Source organism: Phyllobates terribilis, unplaced genomic scaffold, assembly GCF_046119375.1.
Source record: "Phyllobates terribilis strain yellow unplaced genomic scaffold, ASM4611937v1 Scaffold_1__5_contigs__length_1240528914, whole genome shotgun sequence".
Taxonomy (NCBI): Eukaryota; Metazoa; Chordata; class Amphibia; order Anura; family Dendrobatidae; genus Phyllobates; species Phyllobates terribilis.
The window spans coordinates 468,879,348-468,905,983 of NW_027362761.1; positions in this window are offsets into that span (position 1 = coordinate 468,879,348).

Genomic DNA, 26,636 nt, shown 5'->3' on the forward strand with positions numbered 1-26,636 from the left:
TTTCATGTCTCTCTGTTGAAAAAAGCTGTTGTATCGGATTGTGATGCCTCTGCCTCTGTTCCTCCGGTGGTGGAGGACAGGGAATATGAAATTTCTCGCATCCTTAACTCTAGACGGTATAGAGGTAGTTTGCAGTATCTTGTGGCCTGGAAAGGTTTCGGTCCCGAGGATAACTCTTGGGTGAGGTCGGATGATGTTTCCGCGTCCAGACTTATCAGAGCATTTCACAGGAGATTTCCTGATAAGCCTGGTCCTAGGGGATCCGGAGGATCCTCTTAGAAGGGGGGGTACTGTTAGAACCTTGCTCTTAGGTTTTTTTTCCTTTGCTGGTCACATAACCTTGTTGGCCTATTTAATCCTGCTCCGCCCTTCTGGCTTTGCTGGACTCCATTGTATATCTACTTTCTAGCTAGCCTGTGCTCTGTGTCTTGCTCTGTTAGTTTGCTTGGTCTACTGACCTCTATGTTCTATATATTTTGTTTGTTCGTCTGTCTGCTACTATTTCTGTTAGGAGGTGTCCCATATTCCTCCCAGTCCTTAGTACTTGTAGGGATTCCTTCCCCACATCTATAGGTCTCCGTACAGACTAGCTTAGGACTTTAGCAGGTCTGATCGCAGGATCAGGTCCCCTGTTACATCGTAGGGATTAAGCTGAGTTCTATCGTAGGGACAGATCTCCTCTCTTTCCTTAGCTCTGGTAGCAGAACATAACAGTAAGTCCAGCCAGCAAATTCTCTAAGGAAAGATTTTTCTGTTCCATCATGGTGTCGGTTCAGGATTTGGTTCATCGCCTGCAGGGACTCTCTCTGGAGGTGGCCGAGCTCCATCAGCATGTGAGTAACTGTCCTGGAGCACATTTCTTGGAGCCTAAGGTATGTTTGCCGGATTTATTTTTGGGTGAACATCGAGAATTTTTTTCATTTAAAAATGCTTGCTTATTGTATTTTCGTTTGAGACCTAAGTCCTCTGGGGATGAATCCCAGCGCGTAGGGTTCATAATGTCACTTTTGCGCAAAGAGCCTCAGGAGTGGGCCTTTTCTTTGCAACCTAGTGATTCATGCTTCAGATCAGTGGATAGTTTTTTTTCTGCTTTGGGACTATTATATGATGATCCTGACCGTGTCGCATCAGCTGAGACTGAGTTGAGACGTTTAAAACAGGGATCAGGTAATGTGGAAAAATATTGTACTCATTTCCGTCGTTGGTCTACTCAAACAGGGTGGAACGATTCTGCTCTGAAAAGTCTATTTCTTGCTGGGCTCAGTGAAAGGGTTAAAGACCTGCTAATTGCTTATCCTACACCTGAAGATTTGCAACAGGCTATGCAATTAGCTATACGGGTGGATAGAAGACTGCGTGCAAGGGTTAATGAGAGCAAATCCTCTGCTATGTCAGTTTCTGGTTATGAGAATGTGTGTACTAACAGTGGTGAACCGATGGAGATTGGATCGGTGGCACCTCGCTCTCAAGAAAAAGACCGTCGATTTTCTGAAGGCTTGTGTTTCTATTGCGGAAAATCTGGGCATTTGATTAAAGGCTGTGAGCTTCGTATGAAGAAAGAAAAAAAAATGGTCAGTCACGCCCGTATTGCCTGTTTAAATTACAAGGGTATATTTTTAGCTGCTTCCACGATTGCTCAGAAAAAAATGGAATTTCGGGTGTTTGTTGATTGCGGGTCTACTCTGAATGTAATTGATGGGGGATTCGTGGAAAGACTCAATTTAAAACCTGAACCTTTATCATCCCCCATTGCTGTGGTTTCTGTGGATGGTTCCCCTTTGAAGAATATTACTCTCAAGGTCTGTGAATTTCCTCTCACTATTAATGGTGTTCACCATGAGAAATTGGATTTGGTAGTGTTGAATAACTTGCCTTCTCCAGTAATATTGGGATTGCCCTGGTTAAAATTTCACAATCCTGTACTGGATTGGTCTACCAGTGAAATTAAATCCTGGAGCCATAAATGTTATGACAAGTGTTGTAACGGGCGTATTGCAGCTTTGGATATGGGAGAATTGCCTGTTCCTATTCAGGATTTTTGGAGAGTTTTTTTTGAGAAGGAATCGCAGGTTTTGCCTCCCCATAGAGACTATGATTGTTCTGTTGAATTTGTCCCTGGAGCGACTCTTCCTAAAAGTCGTTTATTTAACCTTACTATTCCTGAGAGGAAGGCTTTGGAGGAATACATACAGACAAGTTTGGCCGCCGGTCACATTAGGCCCTCTAAGTCTCCTGTGGCGGTTGGATTTTTTTTTGTAAAAAAAAAGGACGGCGGTTTACGTCCTTGTCTAGATTTTCGTGAGATTAACAAAATTACTGTACGCAATCCTTACCCACTGCCATTGATTCCTGATCTGTTTAACCAGTTAATGGGGGCCAAGTGGTTCTCTAAAATTGACCTTAAGGGGGCATACAATCTGTTGCGCATGAAGGAGGGTGACGAATGGAAGACTGCTTTTAACACTCCTGTGGGTCATTTTGAGAATCTGGTTATGCCTTTTGGTCTTACTAATGCTCCTGCATTTTTTCAGAATCTGATTAATGACATCCTTAGACCTTTGATCGGCAAAAATGTGGTTGTGTATTTGGATGACATTTTGATTTATTCGCCGGATCTGGAGTCTCATTGGCGGAGCGTGCGTGAGGTATTACAGTTATTAATGGACAATTCGCTTTTTGCTAAGCTGGAGAAATGTGAGTTCGCTGTACAGAGAATTAGTTTTTTGGGCTACATTATCTCCAGCAAAGGTTTTGAGATGGATCCGGTTAAGGTTCAGGCTGTGCAGGAATGGCCTAGGCCTATTGGTTTGAAATCGATACAGAGGTTTTTGGGTTTCGCCAATTACTACAGAAAATTCATAAAAAATTTTTCTAGTATTGTCAAACCTCTGACTGATCTCACCAGGAAAGGTGCTGATGCGGTTCAGTGGTCTTCTGAGGCCATTGAAGCTTTTGTGTATCTCAAGGAGAGGTTCACCTCTGCTCCCATCCTTATGCAGCCTGATATTACTAGGCCGTTTTTGGTTGAGGTTGATGCTTCCTCTGTGGGGGTTGGCGCAGTATTGTCTCAGGATAACGGGGATGGATTACATCCCTGTGCCTTTTTTTCAAAAAAATTTTCGGAGACTGAACTGAATTACGATATTGGTAATCGGGAATTATTGGCTATTAAACTCGCATTTGAACACTGGCGCCACTTCTTGGAAGGTGCGGAATTTCCCGTTCAGGTTCTTACGGATCATAAAAATCTGATATATCTTGATGCTGCCAAGCGCCTGAATGCCCGTCAGGCTAGGTGGGCACTGTTTTTCTCGCGGTTTAATTTCTCCGTTACTTACATCCCTGGTACTAAGAATGTTAAGGCGGATGCCTTGTCTCGCAGTTTTTCTCCCATAGTCGGTGCTGAGAAAGAGGAGAACATTTTACAAGAAGGTGTTGTGCTAGCTGCTTTGGACTCCGTTTTGGAAAATGAGATTCTTAAAGCACAGGAGAATGCCCCTTCTAACACTCCTCATGGGAGGTTGTTTGTGCCTGGGACCTTTTATTAGAGATTTGTTTGTTGAGTGTCACGAATCTCGGTTGGCAGGTCATCCCGGAATCTCTGAGACCAAGAGACTGGTGGGTCGCAGTTTTTGGTGGCCTGGATGGCAGAAGGAAGTCATTAAGTGGGTGCGTCAATGTACTATATGTGCTAGATCTAAGTCCTCACATACTCCTGCTGCGGGGTTGCTTTGTCTTTGGAGGTTCCCAGTGCTCCTTGGACACATTTGGCTATGGACTTTATAACTGACCTTCCCCCCTCTGAGGGTTTTACTGTCATCTGGGTGGTCGTGGACCGTTTTAGCAAGATGTGTCACTTGGTTCCTTTCGTCAAACTGCCCTGCGCTAAAACTCTCGCTAAGGCCTTTGTCAAGGAAATTGTCAGACTTCATGGCGTTCCTACTGACATTGTTTCTGATAGGGGTCCTCAGTTCGTGGCTCGTTTTTGGCGTGCCTTTTGTGATAGGTTGGGAGTTCATTTGTCGTTCTCGTCCGGATATCATCCTGAATCTAATGGCCAGACAGAAAGGAAAAAACAGGATGTTGAGCAGTTCTTGCGTTGTTTTGTGGCAGACAATCAAGAGGGGTGGTCTGAGTTTCTGCCACTTGCTGAATTTGCTCTGAACAATCATACATCTTCTTCTGCTGGTTGTTCGCCTTTTTTTTGTTGTTCTGGGAGACATCCGTCGTTTGGGTCGTTCTCCAAGTTGGGATCTGCCATGCCTGAGGAGGAGAATTTTTCCGGTGATTTGGAGAGAGTTTGGACGGATGTGCGTGGTAATCTTCAGGAGGCCAACAGAAAATCTAAAGACTACTTTGATAGGAAACGACAGGAGGTTTTGTTCGCTGTTGGTGACATGGTTTGGTTGTCCTCTAGGAATCTGCGGTTGAGGATTCCTTCTAAGAAATTGGGTCCCAAGTTTGTAGGGCCCTTTAAGGTGCTTCAGGTTGTCAACCAATCTGCTGTTAGGTTGGAGGTTCCTACCTCCTGGAGAATTAATCCGGTATTTCATGTCTCTCTGTTGAAAAAAGCTGTTGTATCGGATTGTGATGCCTCTGCCTCTGTTCCTCCGGTGGTGGAGGACAGGGAATATGAAATTTCTCGCATCCTTAACTCTAGACGGTATAGAGGTAGTTTGCAGTATCTTGTGGCCTGGAAAGGTTTCGGTCCCGAGGATAACTCTTGGGTGAGGTCGGATGATGTTTCCGCGTCCAGACTTATCAGAGCATTTCACAGGAGATTTCCTGATAAGCCTGGTCCTAGGGGATCCGGAGGATCCTCTTAGAAGGGGGGGTACTGTTAGAACCTTGCTCTTAGTTTTTTTTTCCTTTGCTGGTCACATAACCTTGTTGGCCTATTTAATCCTGCTCCGCCCTTCTGGCTTTGCTGGACTCCATTGTATATCTACTTTCTAGCTAGCCTGTGCTCTGTGTCTTGCTCTGTTAGTTTGCTTGGTCTACTGACCTCTATGTTCTATATATTTTGTTTGTTCGTCTGTCTGCTACTATTTCTGTTAGGAGGTGTCCCATATTCCTCCCAGTCCTTAGTACTTGTAGGGATTCCTTCCCCACATCTATAGGTCTCCGTACAGACTAGCTTAGGACTTTAGCAGGTCTGATCGCAGGATCAGGTCCCCTGTTTCATCGTAGGGATTAAGCTGAGTTCTATCGTAGGGACAGATCTCCTCTCTTTCCTTAGCTCTGGTAGCAGAACATAACAGTTGCCACTTGGCGGAGGCAGTACTGCAGTGCTTCCAGCTTGTAACTGATGTGGTGATATCTGAGACGGAGGCAGAACATGCCGAGCAGGAGGAGGATGATGCGCAGGAGCTGTACACTGTGGGGGCAACTCTGACTGACATAGGGCCCGCAATCCTCGGTGTGGGGAGGATGTGTTCCGTCCCATTGTCCGACTGGGTCTCGGCTTCCACTATGTTTACCCAGTGTGCCGTCAGGGAGATGTACCGTCCCTGGCCACAAGCACTTGTCCACGTGTCTGCTGTCAGGTGGACTCTCCCAGTAACTGCGTTGTTGAGGGCACGGCAGATGTTTTGGGACACGTAGTTGTGTAGTGCGGGGATGGCACACTGGGAAAAATAGTGTCGGCTGGGGACTGAGTACCGAGGGACGGCCACTGCCATTAGGTCTCAGAAGGATTCTGTCTCCACCAGCCTAAAAGGCAGCATGGCCAACGCAAGCAATCGTGAAATGTGCGAATTTAGGACTGTGGCCTGTGGGGCGTTAGCTGCGAATTTCCGCTTTCGTTCAAAGGTCTGGGATATGGACAATTGAACGCTGCGGTGGGATTTGGACGTGGACGTTGATGCTGTTTCTTAAGAAACTGCCATAACAAGTGAAGACTGAGAGGAGGTGGCATCTTTTCATGCAGTATGAACAGGGGATTGCACACGCAACAGGGGTTTCTATTGCACGCACAACAGTGGAAGAAGCAGTGGTGACACCCGCTGACACTGGTCGTGGACCCTGGGTTTCGCCCCACAAAGTCGGGTGCTTTGCTGCCATGTGCCTCATAATGCTGGTGGTGGTCAGGCTGGTAGTTTTGTCACCCCTGCTGATGCTGGCATGGCAGGTGGTACAAATGGCCTTTTTGGGGTTATCAGCAGAGTCTTTAAAAAAATTCCAGACTCTGGAAGACCTACCGCTTGTACTGGCAACGTCCTTAGTGTTGGTGTTACGGGGAACGGTTGCCCGCATTCTGTCTGCGGCCACAACACTGCTTCTTCCTGCCTGTTGGGGTACTCTGCCTCCCTCCCCCTGTGTGCTGCTGGCCTCACTCTGCATGTCCTCCTGCCACGTTGGGTCAGTTACTAGATCATCCTCCACCTCCTCCACTTCCACTTGCGCACCACAATGCTCCTCCTCACTTCCTGGCAATTGTGTCTCATCATCGTCCACCTCTTGTAACAAATTGCCAGCGTCGACTTCCTGTGGCCGTGGCTGTTCAAATATTTGGGCATCGCTACATGGGATATTCCTCTTCCACCACTTCAAGCGTAGCAGACGAGGGGCACAAATATGGAAATGGACCTGTGAACAGCTCTTCAGAGTGTCCAACTGTGGGATCAATTGCTGTCTGACGACACTTGCCAAGGTGGGAGGAAGGAGCATCAGGGTGAGGAGGAGTATGCGGTCGAGACTCACGTCTACTAAGAGTTGACCGTGTGGAAGACAGACCGGAGGTGGTGGTGCCCAGGTAACTTGAAGTATTATCTGCTATCCAATTAATAACCTGTTCACACTAATCAGTTTGCAATACTGGTGTTGTTCTGTGCTTCCCTAGTAATTCGGTCAAGAAGTGGGAGCGAGAAGATGTGGCTGTTGGTTGTGGCACATTTTCACCTTGGCCACGGCCCCGTCCTCTACACGCACCATCACCAGAACGTCCAGTTCCACGTCCCTTGCCACGCGCCTTGCCCATTGTAAATGAAGTAAAATAGCTTACACTCGCACTATCAATGGAAAAAGGGTAATTAAAAGTAGATTAGAACCGTGGAAGAGGAAAACCATAGTTCTATTTCTCTGGCCTACACCCGACTCTTTTAAACACTCAGAATAATCAGGGAGAAACTATTACTGTTTTTCCTTGCGGAAAAAATACCAAAACCTGAATAATAGAGATTTTTTACCATGGAATGGCAAAAACACAGTTATTGTTTACTGGTGTATACTACACTTTTTACAATATATAGATTTGCGGCTGAACAGTGAGCGACACACTCAAACTGGGTTTTTTTTAGATACCAAAGGCCCAAAACTGGATACTACGGAGATTTTACCCGTAGAACTGCAAAACCACACTGGGATTTGTCAGGAGCACACAAGACTATTTTCAACAGATATATTTTTGCGTCAGAACACTCAGGAGACACTACTGGTTTTTTTTACTGCAAAAAATGCGAAAAGCAGGATAATAGAGATTTTTTACCGTGGAAAAGCAAAACCACAGTTTTAATTTACTGGTGTATACCACACTTTTTAAAATATATAGATTTGCGGCTGAACAGTGAGCGACACACTCAAACTGTTTTTTTTTTAGATACCAAAGGCCCAAAGCTGGATACTACAGAGATTTTACCCGTAGAACTGCAAAACCACATTGGGATTTGTCAGGCGTACGCCAGACTATTTTCAACAGATATAATTTTGTGTCAGAACACTCAGGAGACACTACTGTTTTTTTTTACTGAAAAAAATGCGAAAAGCAGGATAATAGAGATTTTTTACCGTGGAACAGCAAAAACACAGTTTTAATTTACTGGTGTATATACCAGAATTTTTTAAAAATATAGATTTGTGGCTGAACAGTGAGCGACACACTCAAACTGTTTTTTTTTAGATACCAAAGGCCCAAAACGGGGTACTACAGAGATTTTACCCATGGAACTGCTAAACCACACTTCTGTTTTTGTGGCCTATACCAGACTCTTTTCAACAGATATATTGTGTCTGAAAAATCAGAGACACACTTTTTTTTTGGGGGGGGGGCGGAGGGACACCAATAGGTTAATAAGACGGGTATTTGTACAGTGAGTAGGAGGAAAAAAAAAGAGCATTTAGATGAAAAAAAAGGATTTTTACTGGCCCCCAAGACCTGCAGCTAAGTCCAGTAATTTCAGAAACAGGAGCACACAGGACTGTAATGCAGCATTTGCTGGTATAACCACTGCATCTCCTATACAGCCTGCCTGCTTGATATCTGGGATGGATATTAGTCCTGAGAAGGACTGTTTGTTCTGGCAGTCTTTACAGACCCTACATTAACTATTTCACAGGAAAAATATCTCCCTAGCTCAGCAGCGCTGTCCCTACACTTTCTGATCTGGAGCGTCTGTGTCCAAGATGGCGTCGCCCGGTTTTAAATACTCGAGGTGACGCTGTGCGGCCAGCCAATCACTGTAATGCCCACAATCAACATGGCTGCGGCATTACAGTGACTGGCTGGCAATCCCTGCATGTTCATTGGCTCTGCAAAGAGCGCCAAACATGCAGGGCGGAGACCCGAGCTCCCGCCTGAGTAACCCGGAAATGCTCGGTGCTCGCCGAACATCCCGAGTAGCGTGATGCTCGGGCGAGTACCGAGCAGTGTCGATCATGCTCGCTCAACACTAGTTTCTATGGCTATCAAAACAAATGGACATGTTTAGAGAAAAAACACAAGTGGAGTTCATTTAACTCCAATCATGTCATTGTATTCCATGACCCCATCTGCGGTTCGTCTTTGATTGGACAGACACTTGCAAAATCACAATCACTTGGTGGCCACATGTAAAACTATATATAGCATAGCCATATCTTCAAAAATTAACACATAATCATGTAATTTTTAAAAATTTGTCTGAGCTGCGGGAGAAGGTAATGAAGGACACATTATGTTAAATGTATAGGATTGGGGGTCGCGTGTGATTAACATATAAATTAAATAATATTACATCATATTTAACACATTTGTAATTATTATTTATTAATAAATCAACTTATATTTGTCCCAAACAGAAGTTACCATAATTGGCTTGTACTCAGCTTCAATTCTGGGTTGTCTTCTTCTGGACACTTTATTGTGTCTGTACCTGTGCTCACCAATGATTGCTCTAATTCCTTGACGGACCAGTTGGACCCTGTACAATATTAGTTTTCTGCAAAAGTATTGAAGTCTTCATAGTTTTTATTAAATGCTAGTTCCAAAATAACCTTTTCATTTCCCGGCACTGTGATAGTAAAAACAGTGAATTATTAAATAGAGTTAGGCAGCTTTTTTTCAGAAGAGCAAATTAACACTTAAAAATGGTAAACGTCAACAAATATTCACAATTAAGCATATCATCTTCGAACTGTCATATGGCCGACAACCCTTTACTTTCTATTCCTTTAAACTGGCTGCTGAGATGAGCTTCTAAAAATATTTTGAGCACAGATGCTATCTACCCATCTGCAATTATAATGTGAGGAAAATATCTGAACACCACACTATTTTAATTAATCACTGTTGCAGAAATAGTTGGAAACACAAGTTGACAGTGGCCTTAAGGCTAATCGCCACATTATTATTCAGTGGTGATAAAGGAATTATTAAAACATGTGTATCATAATGCAAACATCAAAAATAAAGTTATTATTTTACTAAATACACCGCAGCTAAAAATTAAAAATGAAATCTATTGCTGAATTAAACTACAAATAATATCCACATTAAATTGTTTAATTTTCCTCCATAAGTTACAATAATACAATACATTATGGTAGATGCCTTTTTAGCGCAAAATGGACATCCAGCATGAAAGGGACCACAAATAATTATCCACACTCAATATAATCAGCTGGTATAAGCTTCTTCTGTCTATCATTCCAAATACGCAGGCGGGAGATTCTAAATCTAAAGGTCATCTGTAAGCATGAGTTAAAAAAAAGTAATTGTGTTTATCATGGTCCATCCAAAATACAGGGTGGGCCATTTATATGGATACACCTAAATTAAATGGAAATGGTTGGTGATATCAACTTCCTGTTTGTGGCACATTAGTATATGGGAGGGGGAAAACTTTTCCAGATGGGTGGTGACCATGGTGGCCATTTTGAAGTCAGCTATTTTGGGCCCAATTTTATTTTTTTCAATGGGAAGAAGGTCATGTAACACATCAAACTTATTGAGAATTTCAGAAGAAAAACAATGGTGTGCTTGGTTTTAACGTAACTTTATTCTTTCATGAGTATTTTACAAGTTTATGACCATTTATAAAATGTGTTCAAAGTGCTGCCCATTGTGTTGGATTGTCAATGCAACCCTCTTCTCCCACTCTTGACACACTGATAGCAACACCGCAGAAGAAATGCTAGCACAGGCTTCCAGTATCCGTTGTTTCAGATGCTGCACATCTCGTATCTTTACAGCATAGAGAATTGCCTTCAGATGACCCCAAAGATAAAAGTCTAAGGGGGGTCAGATCGGGAGACCTTGGTGGCCATTCAACTGGCCCACGATGACCAATCTACATTCCAGCAAAATGTTCATGTAGGAATGCTCGGACCTGACACCCATAATGTGGTGGTGCACCATCTTGTTGGAAAAACTCAGTGAACGTGCCATCTTCAGTGCATAAAGAGGGCAACACATCATCATGTAGCAATTTCAGATATCCAGTGGCATTGAGGTTTCCATTGGTGAAGAATGGCCCCACTATCTTTGTACCCCATATACCACACCATACCATCATGTTTACTGCTATCATTACCCTGGGCAGGACAGGTTTCATTCACAATACAGAATGACAATATAAACCATTAAGAAAGAATGACTTTTTTTCACCATCCAAAAATTATCCCTTATTTGATAGAAATGTTATGTTTTTTATTTTTATCTTGTGCATGATAACTTTACCAACAGCATCAATAGAGTGTGTAACATGATTAACAGGCAGGCAGAGACACTGCGTCATTGGGTCCATGACAAACAGTCAGTCCCCAATGTCATTTATGGTAGATCTACTCGTTGGCATCAGCTGGAGGTGTGTGTAAATTCTCAATGATCCCTGTTGGATTAATTATCTCAAATGTAAGGTTTTTACATGCTGGTACGACAGATAAAAATAAAACCTGATCCATCATGTTTATCAAACCGTATTGGCTATTTTTGCTTTGGCTGCTTGCAGCAATAGCGTTGGAAGAGATGATGGAGTGTTCACTCTGCATTAAGTGGAGAGGGACCTCTGGGTTAGTTATGTAATCAGCAGGTGTCTGCTCGGCAAAAGATACACCAAGCTGAGTGCAGAGTTTATCCTGGTAATAAGCCAATTTTGCCTCCCTTTCAGAAACAGGAATTAATTCTCCCATTTTGATTTTATAGCAAGGGATGAAAATCATGGCAATAGTCATCCCTTTGTTTGATGCTAAATTAGACAGTCTGTAAGCAAACGAGCTTGCCAATGTGACCGAGTACCCATTGTTTTGATCTCTCCCCCCATTGCAACGATTGGTAATCACAGCCACCATGATTTTGTTTTAGTAGCAAAAATAGCTCTAAGGGATTAAGTACAGGCCTCGTTTGCAGTGTGCCTTATAAACTGTACATTGCTGCCCATTGTAGCACGTATAAACATGCCAAATCAATATTCATTTTTTTTTATCTACACTGTGTTGTGGAGGAGCAGCACATGCTCTCAGCTGCCAGACCCTCCAGTAATGATACATTTAATTAATATTGTTTAAAGGATAGCCTTTTACATGCAAATGTTAATCTCTAAATCTGTTAGATCTAAAAAAAAATAGTTCTTACACCTGTCTGTTATTCAGTTAAAAGTCATGGTCATTTTCTTCCTTTCGTAGTTACAATATTTATGTCACCAATTTTTGCCTTACTTAAATTCCCTTAGATCCAGAGATCTAGGTAGAAATGTAAAAAAAAAGACACCAACCTTAATGTGCATCTATTAATACTTAAAATCACCCCTTAGGCTTTAATATGTATTAGATATTGTGCCGCAAGAAATGTTCACTCTAAACAGCATATTTTGTGTCTGTATTTATATCTCTGTTGCTTTTTGTATAAGCATATCTCATTGTCTATTCTTACTGTATTTGTGAAGTTGAAACTATATTCTTTGCGTAGAGCCAATCACTGAAAAACTGAATGAAAAACTGCAGCTGCATCCCCCTCCTTCCTCATTGTATTCTATTTACTAAGCAGAATGTATACAGTAAAAGAGATCTATGGAGTGCTGGAAGAATGACAATATGAAAGTGTTAAGTGTTCACATGTAGAGATGAGCCGATCAACTAAAATTCAAATTCGCCTATACTCGAAGATTTTTCTAGGCAAGTCGAAGTTTTTCTCTGCGAATTTAAAGTCCCTCATTATGCCTTTGAATCTCTAAAGACTGCAGAGCATAATAAATGTAATATGTAAAAAATAGAAAAAAATAATCACACGCACCTTACTTCTCACCTCTACAGCCCCTCAGCTCCTCACCGCCTCTTTTTAAGTCCTTGTCAAATCCTCGGATTGCAGTTGGCCTCGCTGAAGTTCCCTGGCCTCTCACACTAGTTCATGGCATCCGTGCCAGATAGGCCAAAGAGGGTTCTAAACATGTCCCTGCAAAAATATTTTTTTTTATATTTTGATGACCTTTTTACAGGATAAGAAAAATAGTGGCCAATGGCCTCCTCTCTGCTGAATCCATTTTTTGGAGAGTGCAGATTTTTGTAAAATTTCAGTATAATTTAATTCCACTCAAATTTATTCACTGATCTCTATTCACATGCAGTACTGAGTACACAGCACATTATGAAGATATTTTCATATAACATTACTTGGAATACAACAACTCAAGCGTGTAAAAAATGAAGCTTCTATTATTGATGCTATGAGTTTTTCCAGACGCTTGCAACTTTATTATAAATAGGCTTCTAAACAGCATTCATTTTAATATATAAATTCTAGCACTTGAATACAACGTCTTTATCTATTCTGTTTTGCTGCCAATATATACATGTGCAAGGCATTTAATGAATTATTAAGTACTCTAGAAGTGTTTTCTTCCATAAAATTCTGCAAACATTTGGGCAGGGATTACTTGTCTTCCATGACTTCTCCAATCTGGCCTTTATTATTATTCCCCAGATCTATGTATACTCGCATAATTGTGACCAGGGTTAAACAGTTAATGTTCTGCATAAAATAACTTGCAATTTGAACATTTGGGAACAGATCCTAATTAGATGTGAATAGTGGCATAAGGCTAAAGGTTTCTACCACCTTTGTCTGCCTAAATGTTTTTTATGTTCTAGGTAAATATTCAGGCCCACAATCAAAATAAAAAATGACGAAATTTGTTCCAAACATATAGAGTACTCACGTCAAATCCATCACTCCATATTTAGCAAATGTTGTACCTTAATAATTAATTTGATGCAAATTATGCTATTCTAGAATGTGCAACTGTTTTTTTTACTTATATGCAAAAATTCATACATAAATATGTCATACTTCTATGGAAAAAGGTTATAGGGATTATCTCAACTTCATAAATGGTTAAAGTTGCAAAGTGCTGTAATAGCATACAACCTCACAATTTATATTGTTAAATACAGCTCACCCCTACTTTATGTGTGTGTTGATCCAGCCTGTATGTGATAAGTGACAAAGCTGACGGGGCTGCAGACGTACTTGATAAAGTCCAATGATAGTTTGACGTCCAGCATATGGTGATTTAATATCCAATAGTTTTTCTTATAAATCCATGAAAAGTAAAGAAGGTACAAAAGAGTTTTCCAACCCACGCATTTCGAGTCTATCCAAATCTTATTCATAGATTCATAAAAACTAACAGACAGGTCTTTAAAAGTATTTAACATGGTTATGAAACAAAAAACCAGGCAATGTGAACTGAGGTCTAAGATGGTAGACATGCAAGAAATAGGAGCATGTTCACACTAGCAAAAAAGAAACAAAACCTACAAAAGACAAGACAAAAATATATCTCATACCCTACCATCATTATATATAAATGTAAAGCAAAGTTGCATAATAAATATAGGGTACTTAGTGAACTATTTTTGATCAAAAAAAGTATACAAGCCGTCCCACCAGCGGCAAGGTGACCCTAAATTGGGACGGTACCTATACTGCCTATATTAAAAACCTTACTGTATATCAAAGTTGAAGTAATGCATATAAAAGGGTAGACAAATAGGACCGGGTCCCAACTCCAGACCACCCAGGCCCGTGGTAAGCTACATATATACCAGTCAGCTCAACAAAGGGGATGCCACACCCTTAAATTGCACAAAATGCAAACAAGACAAAAAACCAGGCAATGTGAACTGAGGTCTAAGATGGTAGACATGCAAGAAATAGGAGCATGTTCACACTAGCAAAAAAGAAACAAAACCTACAAAAGACAAGACAAAAATATATCTCATACCCTACCATCATGATGGTAGGGTATGAGATTTATTTTTGTGTGAACATTTCTTCCATGTCTACCATCTTAGACCTCAGTTCACATTGCCTATTTGTCTACCCTTTTATATGCATTACTTCAACTTTGATATACAGTAAGGTTTTTAATATAGGCAGTATAGGTACCGTCCCAATTTAGGGAATTTTGTCTTGTCTTTTGTAGGTTTTGTTTCTTTTATGCTAGTGTGAACATGCTCCTATTTCTTGCATGTCTACCATCTTAGACCTCAGTTCACATTGCCTGGTTTTTTGTCTTGTTGCATTTTGTGCAATTTAAGGGTGTGGCATCCCCTTTGTTGAGCTGACTGGTATATATGTAGCTTACCACGGGCCTGGGTGGTCTGGAGTTGGGACCCAGTCCTATTTGTCTACCCTTTTATATGCATTACTTCAACTTTGATATACAGTAAGGTTTTTAATATAGGCAGTATAGGTACCGTCCCAATTTAGGGTCACCTTGCCGCTGGTGGGACGGCTTGTATACTTTTTTTGATCAAAAATAGTTCACTAAGTACCCTATATTTATTATGCAACTTTGCTTTACATTTATATATAATGATGGTAGGGTATGAGATATATTTTTGTCTTGTCTTTTGTAGGTTTTGTTTCTTTTTTGCTAGTGTGAACATGCTCCTATTTCTTGCATGTCTACCATCTTAGACCTCAGTTCACATTGCCTGGTTTTTTGTCTTGTTTGCATTTTGTGCAATTTAAGGGTGTGGCATCCCCTTTGTTGAGCTGACTGGTATATATGTAGCTTACCACGGGCCTGGGTGGTCTGGAGTTGGGACCCGGTCCTATTTGTCTACCCTTTTATATGCATTACTTCAACTTTGATATACAGTAAGGTTTTTAATATAGGCAGTATAGGTACCGTCCCAATTTAGGGTCACCTTGCCGCTGGTGGGACGGCTTGTATACTTTTTTTGATCAAAAATAGTTCACTAAGTACCCTATATTTATTATGCAACTTTGCTTTACATTTATATATAATGATGGTAGGGTATGAGATATATTTTTGTCTTGTCTTTTGTAGGTTTTGTTTCTTTTTTGCTAGTGTGAACATGCTCCTATTTCTTGCATGTCTACCATCTTAGACCTCAGTTCACATTGCCTGGTTTTTTGTCTTGTTTGCATTTTGTGCAATTTAAGGGTGTGGCATCCCCTTTGTTGAGCTGACTGGTATATATGTAGCTTACCACGGGCCTGGGTGGTCTGGAGTTGGGACCCGGTCCTATTTGTCTACCCTTTTATATGCATTACTTCAACTTTGATATACAGTAAGGTTTTTAATATAGGCAGTATAGGTACCGTCCCAATTTAGGGTCACCTTGCCGCTGGTGGGACGGCTTGTATACTTTTTTTGATCAAAAATAGTTCACTAAGTACCCTATATTTATTATGCAACTTTGCTTTACATTTATATATAATGATGGTAGGGTATGAGATATATTTTTGTCTTGTCTTTTGAAGGTTATGGTTATGAAACAAGTATCACCTGTGAATCTTTCACGCTTTAGAATATTAGGGAAATTTAAGTTTAAACCTTTAGGGTATGATATGATTTAAGATTTTTGATACTTGCATGTAGCAATTCACATTATAAAAGGATTAGAATTGTAAAATAAGTGACATATGCTAGATTTATATAATGTAGAAGAGTAAAAATTAAACAACATGCTAAACATATACATATATGAAGCATGAAACAAAGTATATGAAGTTGGAATACATGGCATTTAAAAACAAGGCATCGAATGGCAATATGCCAACAGGTCATAATAAAGCAAGACAAAAAAGAGAGGATCAAAACACACAACCTAATTTCTCACAAAGGAATTGTGTGATATGAACAGATACATGATTATATTTCCTAATACTGTGGTATTACTCTATATAGTACAAGTAATCAGATGATTGCAGGTTCAAGTTCCTTAAAATATATGAAAATAATAATAAAAAATCAAATTCTGGAATTAACCAACTTTTACTGTATTTTTTGGACTATGAGACGCACTGGACCATAAGACGCCCCTAGGTTTTAGAGGAGGAAAAAGAAAAAAAAAATTATGCAAAAAATGTGGTCACGATGCACTGTTAAAGGGGAGCGGGTCTGCTGCTGACGCTGGCATAGGGGTAATGTCCCCTAATTCTGTTAATATCCCCCAACCTGGTATATATGGCACCCCTTCCTATTATATGTGGCCACCATCCCCATCATGGTATGCATGGCATGCCTTATCCTCATCCTGGCATGCATGGAAACCCAATCCCCCATCCTGGTATGCCTGGCATCCATGATCCCCATCCTGGTATGCATGGCACCCCTGATCTCCATCCTCGTATGCATGGTACCCCTCACCTGGTATGCATGGCACCTCTCCATCTTGTTAGGCATGGCACCCCTGATCTCCATCCTCGTATGCATGGTACCCCTCACCTGGTATGCATGGCACCTCTCCATCTTGTTGGGCATGGCACCCCTGATTTCCATCCTCGTATGCATGGTACCCCTCATCCTGGTATGCATGGCACCCCTCCATCGTGTTATGCATGGCACCCCTGATCTCCATCCTCGTATGCATGGTACCCCTCACCTGGTATGCATGGCACCTCTCCATCTTGTTATGCATGGCACCCCTGATCTCCATCCTCGTATGCATGGTACCCCTCATCCTGGTATGCATGGCACCCCTCCATCGTGTTATGCATGGCACTACTGATCTCCATCCTCACATTCATGGTACCCCTCATCCTGGTATGCATGGCACCCATCCATCCTGATATCCATGTCACCCCTCCATCCTGGTATGCATGGCACCCCTCCATCCTGGTATGCAATGCACCCTTCATCTCTATCCTGGTATGCATTGCACAGCAATCCCCATCCTAGTATGCATGGCACCCCTCATCCCTATCCTGGTATGCATGGCACCCCTCATACGTATCCTGGTATGCATGGCACCCCTCATCCTTATCCTGGCATGCATGGCCCCCACATCCTTATTCTGGTATGCATGGCACAGCAATCCCCATCCTGGTATGCATGGCCCCCTCATCTCTATCCTGGTATGCATGGCACCCCTCATCCCTATCCTAGTATGCATGGCACCCCTCATCCTTATCCTGGTATTCATGGCCCCCTCATCGTTATCCTGGTATGCATGGCCCCCTCATCCTTATGAATGCCCCCCTCATCCGTATCCTGGTATGCATGGCCCCCTCATCATTATCCTGGTATGCCTGGTCCCCTTATCCTTATCCTGGTATGGATGGCCCCCCCTCATCCTTATCCTGATATGCATAGACCCCCTAATCCCCATCATGCTGCACATAAAAAAATAAACACTCCTGTTCACTTTCCTTCTTTCTGCTCCAGTGCTGCATCCTGTCTGCCCACCCTGATATCATCATGTGAGCCGCGCATGGCTTCACTGCCATGCGCTGCTCACAAGGTGAGATCAGCTGTTGGAAAAGCCACTGCTACCCATGCCGGGATTGTGTGCATTGGGAGCAGTGACTTCATGCTCCTTAATAGCCGGCACACAATGTAGCCGCAGCACGGGTCCTGCTTCTGCCGGGCGATCACGTGTGCCCGATATTAAAGGGCATGAATATTTACCCCTCTCCACTCCCATGGGCGTGGAGAGGGGATGAATATTCATGTCCTTTAATAGCAGGCACACGCGATCTTCCGGCAGCAGCAGGAGCTGCGCTGCGGCTACACTGTGTGCCGGCTATTACGGAGAATGAATATTGATTTTCTTTAGCAGCGGGGACAGTGTAGGCTACTGCAGGCTGCTGCTGCCTCCTGTGCCCCACTCCTGAGCCGCTACTGCTCCCCCCCACAACAGACACAGTATATAAATATATGTATATATATATATATACTCCCCCACATTCCACCAGCTCCAATAAAAACCCGCTCTGATAAAATGCTAGCGGCAGGGCAGGCCAGGACCTCCAAGGTGTAGAGAGATAGTTCATTCCACGTATCCAGTTAGGATACCCAATAATTATAAGGCACAGAGTAATCACAGAGGATGTTGGTACTGTCGGCAAGGTACTCCCTCAGCATCTTCCCAAACTGTGCACTCCTTGTGAGAGTACCCTGCGCCTCAGGGCCTGTACGAAGGCAGGGGCTGAGAAAATTCTCCCAGAACTTTGACAGTGTTCCCCTGCCTCTGCTCGATTGGAGTTGTGTCTCTCTCACCAGCAGTACTTAGCTGTCCAACGAACTGTGGTCTCTGCCGCCAGCGTTTTCAGATGGGAATTTTTTTCATAGTTCCGCAACAGGGGCCTTCTGGTACTGCCCCATCTTTGTTGACCTGTCCACCTCAGGAATAAGAGATATAAAGTTCTCCTTGTAGCGTGGGTCTAGAAGTGTCAGCAATCAGTAATGACTGTCACCCAAAATTTTAAGAACTCGAGGGTGATGGGAAAGGCAGTGTAACATAAACTCAACCATGCATGCCAGACTGCTCACAGGCAAGACTTCCGTGTCCTCACCAAGAGGTTGATTGACCATGTTCTCCTCCCCTCTTCCTCCTCTCTGTCCTCAGGCCATCCATGCTGAACAGACAGTATGACAGTTGTGCAGGTAGTACCATCTATAGCGTAAGAAACTAGCCCCTGTTCTTCCTCCTCTTCCTCATTGTCACCCCTTCAATTTGGGATGAGATAAGGCTCAGCTGTGTGTAATCACCCTGTATGGTTCCTTGCTCCATCTCATCATGCTCCGCCTGCAATGCATCCTCTTTGATTGTGAGCAGAGAGCATTTATGAAGACAGAAGTGGGATGGTGATGCTAATTATGGCGTCATCGCCGCTCACCATCTTGGTTGGGTCCTCAAAGTTTTGGAGGAAGGTACAAATGTCTGACATCCATGTCTACTCCTGAGGTCTTATGTGTGGAGTGTGAACTGAATACCGACGGCCTTGTTGATGCTGGTACTCAACAACTGCCCTCTTCTGCTCACAAATCCTTCCCAACATCTGCAGTGTTGAGTTCCATCTCGTGGGGACATCACACCAGTCTGTGAGCCAGAAGCAGCAAACACTGCTGAAGCACAGCAACGGCGGTGGAAGCTGTAGGTGACTTTCTAAAATGGGCACACAGGAGGCGTATTTTAACAAGCAGATTCAGCAGCTCCGGGTTGGATTAGAGAAACCGCTGAACCATGAGGTTAAACACATGAGTCAAGCATGGAACATGTGTGAGCTCGCCTTCCCTCAGAGCCGCTACCAGGTTCCGGCCATTGTCACACACGTCCATGTCTGGCTGTAGATTCAGCGGTGTGAGCCACAGATCTGCCTTCTCTTTCAGTACAGCCTGTTGCCACTTGGCCAAGGCAGTGCTGCAGTGCTTCCAGTTTGAGACTGATGTGGTCATTTTGGAGATGGTGGCTGAAGAGGAGGGGGAGGCTGAGGAGGATGAGGTGCAGGAGCTGTAGACTGTGGGGGCAACCCTGATTGACCCAGGCCCGCAATCCGTGGCATCGGGAGGACATGTTCCGTCCCAAGGTCCAACTGGGTCCTGGTTTCCACTATGTTAACCCAGAGTGCCATCAGCGAGATGTACCATCCCTGCCACAAGCGCTTGTCCACGTGTCTGTGGTTAGGTGGACTTTCCCAGTAACTGCATTGTAGAGGGCATGGCTAATGTTTTGAGACACATGCTTGTGTAATGCGGGGACGGCACACCGGGAGTAATAGTGGCTCCTGGGGACTGGGTACCGAGAGACGCGGAATGTTTCCGTCTCCACAAGCCTAAAACGCAACATTTCGAGTGAAACCAGCCGCGAAATGGCAGAATTTAGTTTTCTGGCCTGTGGGGCATTGGCTGCGTATTTGCGCTTGCGTTCCAAGGACTGGGGTATGGACAACTGAATGCTGTGCTGGGACAAGGATGTGGACGTGCTTCCTGATGCTGCTACTTGAGAGCGTGCAATGACAGGTGCAGGGCAGGAGGCATCTTCGCATGCACCACGGACAGGGGATTGGCTTGCATGCACGACAGTGGAAAAAGCAGTGATGCCACCTGCAGACACTGTTCCTGGACCATGGGGCTCGGCCCACAAAGTCGGGTGCTTTGCTGCCATGTGCCTGATCATGTTGGTGGTAGTCAGGCTGGTAGTTTTGCTAAAGCTTCTGATACTGGCCTGGCAGGTGGTGCAAATGGCCTTTTTGGTGTTATCAGCAGAGTCTTTAAAAAACAACCAGACTCAGGAAGAGCTAACAGCTGTACTGGCAACTTCAGTTGTGTTGGTGTTACAGGGATTGGTTGCCTGCCTTCTGTCTGTGGGCACCACAGTGCTTCTTCCTTCCTTTTGGGGTGCTCTGCCTCTCTCCCCCTGTGTGCTGCTGTCCTCGCTCTGCATGTCCTCCTGCTAGGTTGGGTCAGTTACTATCATCCACCACCTCGTCTTCCATTTCCGCACACTGGTCCTCTTCCTAACTTTCTGGCAAGTGTCTCTCATCATCATCCACCTCTTGTGACACTTTCCCACCGTCGCCTTCGTATGACCGTGGCTGCTCAAATATTTGGGCATTGATACATGCGATCTCCTCTTGCCTCGCTTCAAGTGGAGCAGGCGAGAGGCCAGAATCTATAAATGGAAAAGTGAATAGCTCTTAGGAGTGTTCAAATGTGGGATCAGTTGTCTCTGGGCACTCGGCATGGTGGGAAAAAGGAGGTTCAGGGTGAAGAATATGTGGTCTAGACACACAGCTACTGAGACTTGACCATGTGGAAGACAGGGTGGTGGTGGTGGTGGCTAAGTGACTGGAAGCATTATCTGCTATTCAATCAATAACCTTTTCACACTGCTCTGTGTTCAATAGAGGTGTTCTGTAGTCCCCTATTACTTGGGATATGAAGGTCAAGCGAGAAGATGTGGGTTTTTGTTGTGGCACAATTTCAGCTTGCCCACGGCCTTGGCCTCTGCAACCACCATCACCATCATGTCCAGTTCAACGTCCCTTGCCACGTGCCTTTTTTCATTTTAAATGGAGGACAACAGATTCCACGCTCACTACAAATGGCTGAATTTGGAGCGAACTTATATGTGATCCGTGTGACCGAGAAACCACAGTTTTAAATACCTGACCTGTAGGTAACTATTTTGAACAGCAAACGGTTGTCAAAAACTTTGCTGACACACTGAAACAAATTTTTAATGGAGGCCAGAAATGGCAGTTTTTTCTGAAAACGTATATGTGATCCGTGTGACGGAGAAAACACAGTTTTAAATACCTGGCCTGTAGGTAACTATTTTTAACAGCAAACTGGTGTCAATAGCTTTACGGACACACTGAAACAAAATTTCAATGGAAGCCAGAAATGCCAATATTTTCAGTGCAATTATATGTGATCTGTGTGACGGACAAACCACAATTTTAAATAGCTGGCCTGTAGGTAACTATTTTTAACATCAGACTGGTGTCAATAGCTTCACTGACACGCTGAAAAAAAATTTCAATGGAGACCATAAATGGCAATATTTTCAGTGCAATAATATGTGGTCCGTATGATGGACAAACCACAGTTTTAAATAGCTGGAAAGGACCTGGCTGTATTCTGAAGTGCCAACAAGCAAATGGCACAGAAAAACGGTGTTCTCTGGATTGCTTTTTAAGCAAATAATGAGGATTAAGATCCAAAAAAAATTATTCCTGGCCCATGAGACCTGGGCCTAGGTCTAGAACTGTCTAACAGCAGCAGCAGCAGCATACAGAACTGGAATGGAGCCTCTTGTGCTATATGCACTGCAGTTTGCTATATACACTGCCTGCCTGCCTATATACACTGCCTGCCTGATATCTCTGCAGATGGATTAGTCCTCAGAAGGACTATTTGTTGAGCTGGATATGTGTAATATACTTCTGTTCTACCTACACTACCTAATAAACAAGCAAATCTCTCCCTAGCTCAGCAGCACCTCCCCCTACACTGTCTGATTCCAGAGTGACTATGACGAGCACGTCGGCGCCAGATCTGATAATAACCTCATGATGCTGTGCGGCTAGTCAATCACTGTAATACCATAGCCAACATGGCTGTGGCATTACAGTGAGTGGCAGGCAATCCCTGCATGTTCATTGGCTCAGTAAAGAGTGCCAATCATGCAGGGAGGAGACCCGAGCTCCCGCTAAGCAACTAACGAAATACTCGGCAAGCACTGAGCATCTCGAGCAGTGAGATGCTCAGGCGAGCACTGAGCAGTAGCAAGCTTGCTTGCTCATCACTAATATATATATTTTTTCATAATTTACATTTTAAAAATTACATAAAGGAAAATGGGCTGATGCTAAAGTTTGGGCACCCTTTGAGATTTGTGTGCTCAGATAACTTTGATCAAGGTTTTTGACCTTAATTATCCTGTTAGGGTTTTGGCTTGTTCACTATCATCATTAGGAAAGGCCAGGTGATGCAAATTGCCCAGCATTATAAAAACCCAGCCTCCTCATATCTTGTGACAGAAACCAGCAGTCATGGGTTCTTCAGCTGTCTAGCATGCTGAAAATGAAAAATTGTGGAGTCACACAAAGTATAAGAAGGCCACAAGAGGATAGCAAAGCGTTTTCAAGTTGCCCTTTTCTCAGTTCGAAATGTAATTAGTAAATGGCAGTTAACAGGAACAGTGGAGGTCAAGATAAGGTCTGGAAGGCCAAGCAAAATTTCAGTGAGAGCTGCTCATAGGATTGCTAGAGAGGCAAATCAGAACCCCCACTTGACTGCAAAAGACCTTCCAAAAGATTTTGACCCCATGTGACCGGTCAAGCCTGAACACCGTATAATCATGTGGTGTGTGACAATACAACGGAGGCTCATACTGTGGTTGTGCAGAGGTGCACAACCACGAAAGGTGAGTGATCTCACGACCCCCCTTCCCCAAAAATCCCCAGCAGACCACCAGGTACACACAAGGGCGCCTCTCTGTTTGTTTTTATTTTCTATATACCAAACACCACGGCATGGCAGAAACTGCACTGGAGAAGGTTGCACTGTTGCTCCATATGGTCTCTGAGGATACAAAGTCACTTCATCACTAAAGTACTATCTGGAGTGAATGTCCAGGAATTACTTCAACTGAAGGTTATATTTTGGAATTTTGATTAAGGCACAATTTGTTTAGGACTTGGTTATCAACATTAATCTCATTTAAATGACACGGACATGGGAACTCTGTTAATTTCAACATTGAGAGTTCAATTCATTTAATGGTATTGTAATTTCAACCACAAGGGTGGTATATTTGATTAATTATATATAGCAGTTTTTCAAGTGCCGTTAATAATTCAGTTTTTTTTTTATTAGGGTTACAGATGAATTGGGAATATGAATTTCTACAATCAAAATAGAGGGCTTCATAGACAAAACCAATTTAAAGAAAGAATAGAGATTATGGTTAACCCCAATATATTGGAAATATCTGAAAATAGATTTTTGAACCCCAATGATAAAAATCATATGGTAGATTTATTCCTTGCATACGAGTTCAAGGTAGAAATCATTAACCACTTGGATACCATGTTTCTAGAGCAATAAGTTCATGAAAACATGATTTCAAGGGGGTTTAAGTCTAAACCAAAAATCGCCTTTCCCAAATGACGAAAAATTTACTATGGAATGGGATCTCTATATGCATGAATGCTCATTGGGAATGATGAGATTTTTAATTGGGAAAAGAAATTCCCTAGCTGAAAAGGCCCTGGAGGATATTAAAGCAATGAGAAACAATTTAGAATTTTATTCCTTATCAGCCGATTTTTTAGAATAGACAATAGTCTTAAATTTAGGTTGTCTAAACTGGAGGATGACATCATTAAAAAGACGACAATAAAGCTAAGCAGAGACAAGCATGAAACTTTAGAACTAACCTCAAAAAAACAGATAAAGGAACTTTCAGTTATAATGGTGGAAGTGGGAAAAGAAACGAATATTTATTTATCTACAAGGGTAATACCCAATTTGGATAAACGGATATTCCTGAATAAAAATCAGAGGGAATGAGAATCATATAAGAAGATTAAACTTGAATAAAATAAAATAATAACAATAAAAATAATGAAAATGCGTTAAATCCACCTAAAAATGTGTGAGCTGTGACCAATATATGCCAATTGGAGGATAGTCTAGAAGCAAAAACTTATAAGTATATGGATAATAAATACACGCTGATTGCAATAAGCCCAATCCTTATAGAAGAGACTCAGAAGAAATGGGAGTTACCAAAAGTCCCTCTAAATGTCATTCCTATTAAAACTCTGGAAGTGAAGAAGAAGGACTACAGCTTGATTTTGGATTGAATGAGCTCATTAATTTAACTTCCACTCAGAACTCAAAGAATTCTATTTTAACCATCCATTCCGAAACACAAGTATCTTTAACACAGGTCATTGAAACACTAGCTGAATCATCATTAGTAACTTCAGCAACCATCACTGAAAGCAATACAACACCAACACCATTACAGAATGTAGTTTCTTCCACAGAATCATTACATCAAGATTCACAAAAGGAGATTAAAAACATAACACTGAGGATAACGAAAATAGAGAAATTATACCAATTCATATGAATAGTGTAGTGACATCGTCACAGAACGTAAATATATCCAAAGAAGTAACTACCCAAACATTAGAACCATGTAATAAAATTGCTTCTCCACTCAATGGTAAAAAAACTACACCAATATTACACGACACAACAATACCACAGTTTTTTCAGCCAGCCCAAGCCCGCCAGCCAAAAAGGAAAAGAGACGTAGGGGCTGTATGGGAAGAGGTGGAGGAGCCCATAAAAGGAATAGAGCCACAGGACCAACAAGTCAAGAAAACGAAAGAAGTGGAGTAGATATTGAACACCTCAAATTGACTGGTATGTTTAATTTATCAAGGCATATTTTAACAGAGGAGGAATCCTCCTTACTAAATAGGGGGCTATCTTTTTGCCCGGTTATACCCTTAAAGGTCTTTGATTTATACATTGATCTAAATGATTATTTTAGAAAATTGACATTGAAGCGTCATTTTCTGATTGAAGAAAGTCATAAAAAGGCAACTCAGAGCAGCCTCACAAATGAAACCCTAAATGAAGCCCCCACGGACAGCTATCAACATGTCAAGGTCAAAGAGAAGTCCAATTTTTACCCAACCCACCATAAGGGAACACATTTACAAACTTTTCAATAGCTAATACTGAAAGATTTTCGTGTTTTTCCCCACATAAAAAAGAAAGATAATTTGATGGTACCAGAAAGACAAGCAATTTATAGTCTTAGGAACAATAAAGAAATTATTATTAAAGGAGCCGATAAAGGTGGAGGAATAGTTATAATGAACTGTGGGTGTTACATCAAGGAAGGTATTCGTTTACTTAGTGATAGTGATTATTATGAGAAGTTAGATCAGGACAATTCTGTTAACATCTTCATAGAATATAAAAAACTTGTAAAGGTAGCGATTGAGGAAGGGATTCTGAATGAAAAGGAAAAGAAGTTTTTAGATATCTATCATTATCGGACTCCATACTTCTATTTCCTACCCAAGATCCATAAATGCACAAAAAAACCTCCAGGTAGTGCCATCATATCGGGAATTAGATCAATAACAACGAACATGATGCACTATGTAGATTTGTTCCTACAAAAATATGTGATCACTTTAGATTCCTATCTAAGGGACTCTTCCCAATTGATTTCCATCTTGAAAGAAATACAGTGGGTACAGAAAGTATTCAGACCCCTTTACATTTTTCACTCTTTGTTTCATTACAGCCATTTGGTAAATTCTAAAAAATTCATTTTTTTCTCATTAAAGTACACTCTGCACCCCATCTTGACTGAAAAAAACAGAAATGTAGACATTTTTGCAAATTTATTACAAAAGAAAAACTGAAATATCACATGGTCATAAGTATTCAGACCCTTTGCTCAGTATTGAGCAGAGGCACCCTTTTGAGCTAGTACAGCCATGAGTCTTCTAGGGAATTATGCAACAAGTTTTTCACACCTGGACTTGGGGATCCTCTGCCATTCTTCCTTGCAAATCCTCTCCAGTTCCGTCAGGTTGGATGGTGAATGTTGCTGGACAGCCATTTTCAGGTCTCTCCAGAGATGCT